The following is a 6,000-nucleotide window of genomic DNA, read 5'->3' as shown; positions in this document are numbered from 1 at the left end:
ATAGGAGATAAAGGAAAAGAGGAAAATAAAATTATCAGAGATATGGGAATATTTTTCCAAAGTTAAAATAAATGTGGTTTTCAAAATGTCTGAAGGACACAATCATTGAAAATATAAGCAAAACACATTATCATTAAACTTTAAAATACTAAGGGAAAAATATAATCTCAAAAACCTCCATAACGGCAATATGTGTCACATATAAAGATCAAGAATTAGAATTTCCAGTTACAATACCGAGAGCTAGGAATAAACTACCAGTTAATTGTGAGGATAGATTAGTTCAACTTCCAGACATTCGAAATCTCAAAAATTTACTTCCTCTGTATGTGTTGTTAGAAAGCCACTGGAGAAGTTGCACTACAAAAGTGACGGTGTAAACCAAGAAAGAAAAAGACATGGAATCTAGGACATGGGGCTCTGATAGAGGAAGAGGCTATGGGAACAAACCCACAGGATTCTGTCAAAGAAAAGGCCAGCATGATAGCCCGTTGGCATAGGGAGAGAAGCCGGGGTGGTGAGGGAGGGGGGCGGGGGGAGTGGGCCTGGAGCAGAAGGATAGAGAATGGCAGTAGCAAAGTCTTCAGTGACAATAACAACCATAAAAATGAGGCTGATTTGTTTATGTCAGAGATGGAGAACCTTTTTTTTTTTTCTACCAAGGGCCATTTGGATATTTGTAACATCATTCTCAAGCCATACCAAATTACCAACTTAAAAATTAGCCTGTTGTATTTGGCCAAACATTTAATTAACTCACCCCTAATACCTTGGCAGACCCAGATGAAATGATTTCCTGGGCCTTATACAGCCCTCAAGCCATATGTTCCTGACCTCTGAATTGTATGTGTTTGTACTGAGAGGAATATACAATTCTGTTGGAGAGGTTGAGAAAAAAAATTAATGGTCAATAGAGAAAAATTTAATGAGAAAACAAACTATACAAGAAATAAAAAGCATCAGTAGTGTACTTTGTGGCTCAACATGAACAATCCTATATAATAAAGAAATAATATGCAAATGGTCATCATGCCCTCATGCCCTCATGCCCTCACACCAGGGCCGGGTGATCTGAGGCTTTGCCCCCTGCCTGGAGGGGCTTGATGGAGGTGGGGCCAACCGAATTTGGTTCTCACATGATTTCAACGCACACATGGGTGGGCGAGGACTTGACTCTAGGTCAAATGGCACTCCCCAGACTCTGAAGGAGGGAGATTTTCATGTACATTTTACTAATTTTCTTTCATCTCTGACACTTCTATTATAGAGAAAGGGCAAATAGCAATATTAAAATATTTTCTCTAACTAATCCCCTTTTAATGTGCATGAATTTCGTGCACTGGGCCACTAATAATTATATATTCAACACTGAATATTTATTTAAATAAAACTGTTATGTAACTATTTAGGAAAACTAGAGGAAAATAAATATTGTGTGTGGGTACATAGGAGTTCCTTAAGAGAGCTTCCATCTCACCTTCCATAGTAGGGAGCCAATAGATAAGTCCAAGTGAACACCACTTAGAAATACAATGGCAAATATAAAAATAAACAGCTGAAAACATTGGATGTGTTTTCAGGAAGCAAATCTTGGTGATCAAAGCTTGAGACAGGGGGATTACATTTACTTTTATTCACTTTTGAGTAATTTAATTTTTAAAAACTACACATGCATTGCTTTGTTAAAGATATACATAAATAATTAAAGACCTAATCACATCCACAATAAGAAGATCAATGAGTAATTCACGAACATTTAACCCTGTGCCTCCCATTTTAAAACAAATAATCCCATAAAATTCCCTGCACATTTTGGCTTGTTCAACCTGCTGCCCCCTTTCTTTCTCTTCACTGGCCAGCTTCTTCAGAGGTGATTATCCTCACTGTCTCCGCTTACATATCCACCTGTCATTTTCCTGGCCTCTTCTGTTTTTCAATCCCCCAAATTCTTTCTGAATTTGACAATGTTAGCAGATCATTCTTCGGGCAGACATACCACAATTTGTCATGCTCTCTGTACCTCTCTGGTCACGCTTCATCCCCTCACTGCTCCAAAACTCCTGCTTTTTTTTCTATTTGACATGCAAATGTGCTCAGAAAAGCTGTCTCAGCCTATGTATCTGAATTGCCAGATTATTTCTCAGGTTCCTCTCTTGACTGGGTTTTAGAGCTAACCCTTCAGCAGAGTATCTTCTCCTTCCTGCATCCTTGGACTTAAATTCCAGACTTTCTTGCTTCCTCAATTGCTCTCGGGTTCCTTAAACTATGCCCTGAGTCTCTGGGCCTTTTGATCACTCTTCTGCCCACCCCATCTCCTGACAATGCTGTCTGGGCTACAGAATCCAGTTCCTGCTCATCTGGGGAAAAAAACATGTGTATCATCTCTAATGAAGAAAGGAACATGGTATATCAGAGGGACAGAAAAATAAGTGGCTATTTTTCAGAGTGGCTAGAGAAGAGAGATCAAGGAAAATAGTGACTAAAGATAAAGCTGGAGTGGTGTGCTGGGGGTATATGATGCAACCTGAGGACTTTTTTCTTTACTGCCAGTAGAAAACCATGGAATTGTTTGGAGCATGGAATAGATGTGATCAGATTTCCATAAAATATGAATTTGGATGAAGTTCAGATTCCCATAAAAGATGAGTTTGGATGAAGTGGATGAGAGAAAATCAGGAAAAAATGGTGCAGGTGAAAGACAATGGTAATTGGATTAGGGTGATGATGATGGAGATGAAGAGATATAATTGAAACAAAGATTTAGGAAGTAAAATTAACAAGACTCCTTTATGACTTGGTTAGGGGTGATGAGGGGAAGATATCAAAGATGACCTCCAGATTTCTGGCTTGAACATTTGAGTAGCTAATGGTAGCAATCAAAGACAGAGAAAACTGGAGGAGGATCAAGTTTGAAGGAGAAGATTATAAATTTTGAGATAGCTAAGAGAAGATTTTTAAGAAATTAGCTGGATATACAGTTCTGGACAAAAAAAAAATTATCTAAGTTGGTAGATAAAAATGGTGTAGTCATAGGTGTACCAGTTTTCTATCACTACTATAACAGATTGTCACAATCTGCTAGTAGCTTAAAACAACAAAGATCCATTACATTATAGTTCTAGAGGTCAGTAGTCTAAAATGGATGTCAGAAATCCAAAATGGAGGTCAGAAGTCCAAAATGGGTTTCACTTGGATAAAATCAAGGTGTTGACTAAGATCAAGATGTTGGCTCTTAGAGTCTGTTCTTTCACCTTTCCAACTTTCAGAGGCTACCCTCATTCTGCATTCCTTGGTTTGTGGCACCTCCTTCAAAATTTTATTTTAAGGCAGTGTAGTGCTAAAAACTAAGATCAACAGTAATTAATATAAATTTGAGAAGTCTGGCAGAAGGCTGACCTGGACTCTTTTTTGATATTCACAGGGTGAATATTTATATTTTATTACCTACTGCTGACTCAATGGCCTAAAGCAATCTGCCCCTCACCTGATAATCTCACTGTTTACTAACACTACCATTGATATGTCTGTTTGCATTCCTAAAAGGCAATTGTGTATTCTAGCAAATAAAAGCAGCTGGGAAAGGAGACTCAGTGGAACTTGATTACTACAGTTGAGCTTTTCCCTGGCTTCCCCCCAGAATTTCAAAATTAATTTTTCTTGTCTTGTGTGTCAATTTGTGCATCAGCTCTTTCTCCAAGCCTTTGAACCCGAAAGCGATGCTGGCCATGGCTTTTCACAGTGTAGCACCTTCGTGTGTGTGTGTGTGTGTGTGTGTGTGTGTGTGTGTGTGTGTGTGTCTGTGTGTGTGTGTCCCTGCCCTGACTCTGTTTCTCTCTCCCCCAATCCTTCTCTTCCCCTCTGACTGCTACTTCTATTATAATTTCTCCTTCTATGACCCACCCTCCAGCCTCCCACTTATAACTTATCCAGATAATCCAGGATAATCAATTCATTGCAAGATTCTTAATTTATTCATACCTGCAAAATCTCTTTTGTCTTGGAAGGTAACATTCCCAGTTTCCTGGACTAGGATATGGACATCATTGGGGGATCATTATGCTGTCTATCTCAGCATAGAGAATACAACACTGAAAATGTCTATTGACTTGGTGATTTAAAAAAAAAATGAATGAGATTTTATTTTATTTATGCATTTTTTTACTGAGATATTCTAAAGAAGATGTTGTTTTATTCTAATTTGAAAGAAACAAACTCAGAAAGATAGTGGAGGAATCAAGAGAAATAATAGTTTATAGTACTATTCAAACTCAAGGTGTTTTTATGCCAAAAGTTATAGTGTTTTTTCCCCCTAAAGAAATTGTTCTTTTTGAACATTTATAGGAAAGATAAATTATTCCTGAAGCCTGGCATCTTGAGAATTTGTTCATCTTTTTTTTATGGAGGCATTTTAACCATGATTTTGGTGAGTTGTAATATGTGGCATATCAAGTTCTGTTAAGATACTATTCCATAAGGGGACTGATTTTGCTTGTCTTCTCACTTTAGGCACTAGCATTTTTATTTTCTTTGTAATGACTTCAATACACAGAGTACACAGCCACCATGAAGGTGACTTACCCCATGGTTATATCCAATAAGAGACTCACAAAAGATTTGTTTCCTCTCCTCTGAGATGTGCTAGTTGAGTGTTCTAGTACCCAAGGGGGTTATACTTTCATCAGGAGACACAGCACGGCTCCAAAAGAGTAGCAACTTCTTTGTAACCTGGTTATTTCATCATGTCACTAGATAAACAACAAAAGAAGGGTTAACATTTAGGCTGGTGTATTTCACCTGGACTATGAAGAAACAATAGGCCTGACCAGCGTGACTCAGTGGTTGAGGGTCAACCTATGAACCAAGAGGTCCTGGTTAGATTCCCAGTCAAGGCATATGCCCATGTTGTAGACTTGATCCCCAGTGGGGGGCATGCAGAAGTCAGCCAATCAATGATTCTCTCTCATCATTAATGTTTCTAGTTCTCTCTCCCTCTCCCTTCCAGTCTGAATATTTTTTTTTTTAAAGAAATAATAGGGTGCTGCCACACAAAGGTGGAAAGATATATAAATGGAAACAAGGAATCCTATAGATTCTGCCTGTAATACGCCTTATAATCCATTGAATGACTCATCAATTTAACCAAAGAGATCTATCCAGTAGGGCTCAGAAATATATGCATGACAAGGGACTCCAGTCAGAGGTAAATTGAACTACAGGGTGGAAAAGGAAGTCATGAATAGTCAATTACCACCCAATGACAAGTTACTGAAATAATAATTGTAACTATTACTAATTTTTCCTCCTTTGCTATGCCATGCATATATGGAATATTGTACCTAAGATCTCTTCTCTTTTTTCTTCCTATTCCCATTACCTTATACAGTACTTGTTAGTGATATATATGCCATTTAGCTTATACTGGAAGAATATTGGTGAAAACAATGGAACACAACTGAACAAGAGGAGAACTGGGCATCTCTCAGGTAATCTAGACAAGGAAATGGATGGGGGTAATTTGCAAGACTTTAGATTATTTTCCATTTGAGAAAGGAATTTACTGCACTTCTGATGTGTCAGGAGAGTTAACTTATGTTAGTCAGCTTGGGGCATTTTTTGAACTGTCAAAATGGGTAGAAAGACGTGGTAAAAAGATTAGGCATATATATTCTTCTGGGAAATTATTCCCCTCCATTGTGTAACTCATCTTGACAAGGAAATTGGTTGATCATGGGAAAGGAAATGCATGCTGGCAGCCAAAAACAAAACAAATAAAAAAGGATAAACGTCCATTGCAAGTTCCACCAAATATAGATATGTCTATTTTTATATTCAGTGAACAATTAAGCTCAAGATTTTCATAATGTCAGTATATATGTTTGAGTTTTTCACCACTATAGAATGAAAGTATATACAGTTTACTGTACAGTGACTATGTAGTTCAGCCAAGCTGAATGCAGGTATATCAAAAACAAATGTTACCGTAGGGCTCTCTTATCAATT

The sequence above is a fragment of the Pipistrellus hanaki genome, assembly GCF_964339955.1.
Source record: "Pipistrellus hanaki genome assembly, chromosome: 3".
Taxonomy (NCBI): Eukaryota; Metazoa; Chordata; class Mammalia; order Chiroptera; family Vespertilionidae; genus Pipistrellus; species Pipistrellus hanaki.
This window is presented reverse-complemented; position numbering follows the sequence as displayed.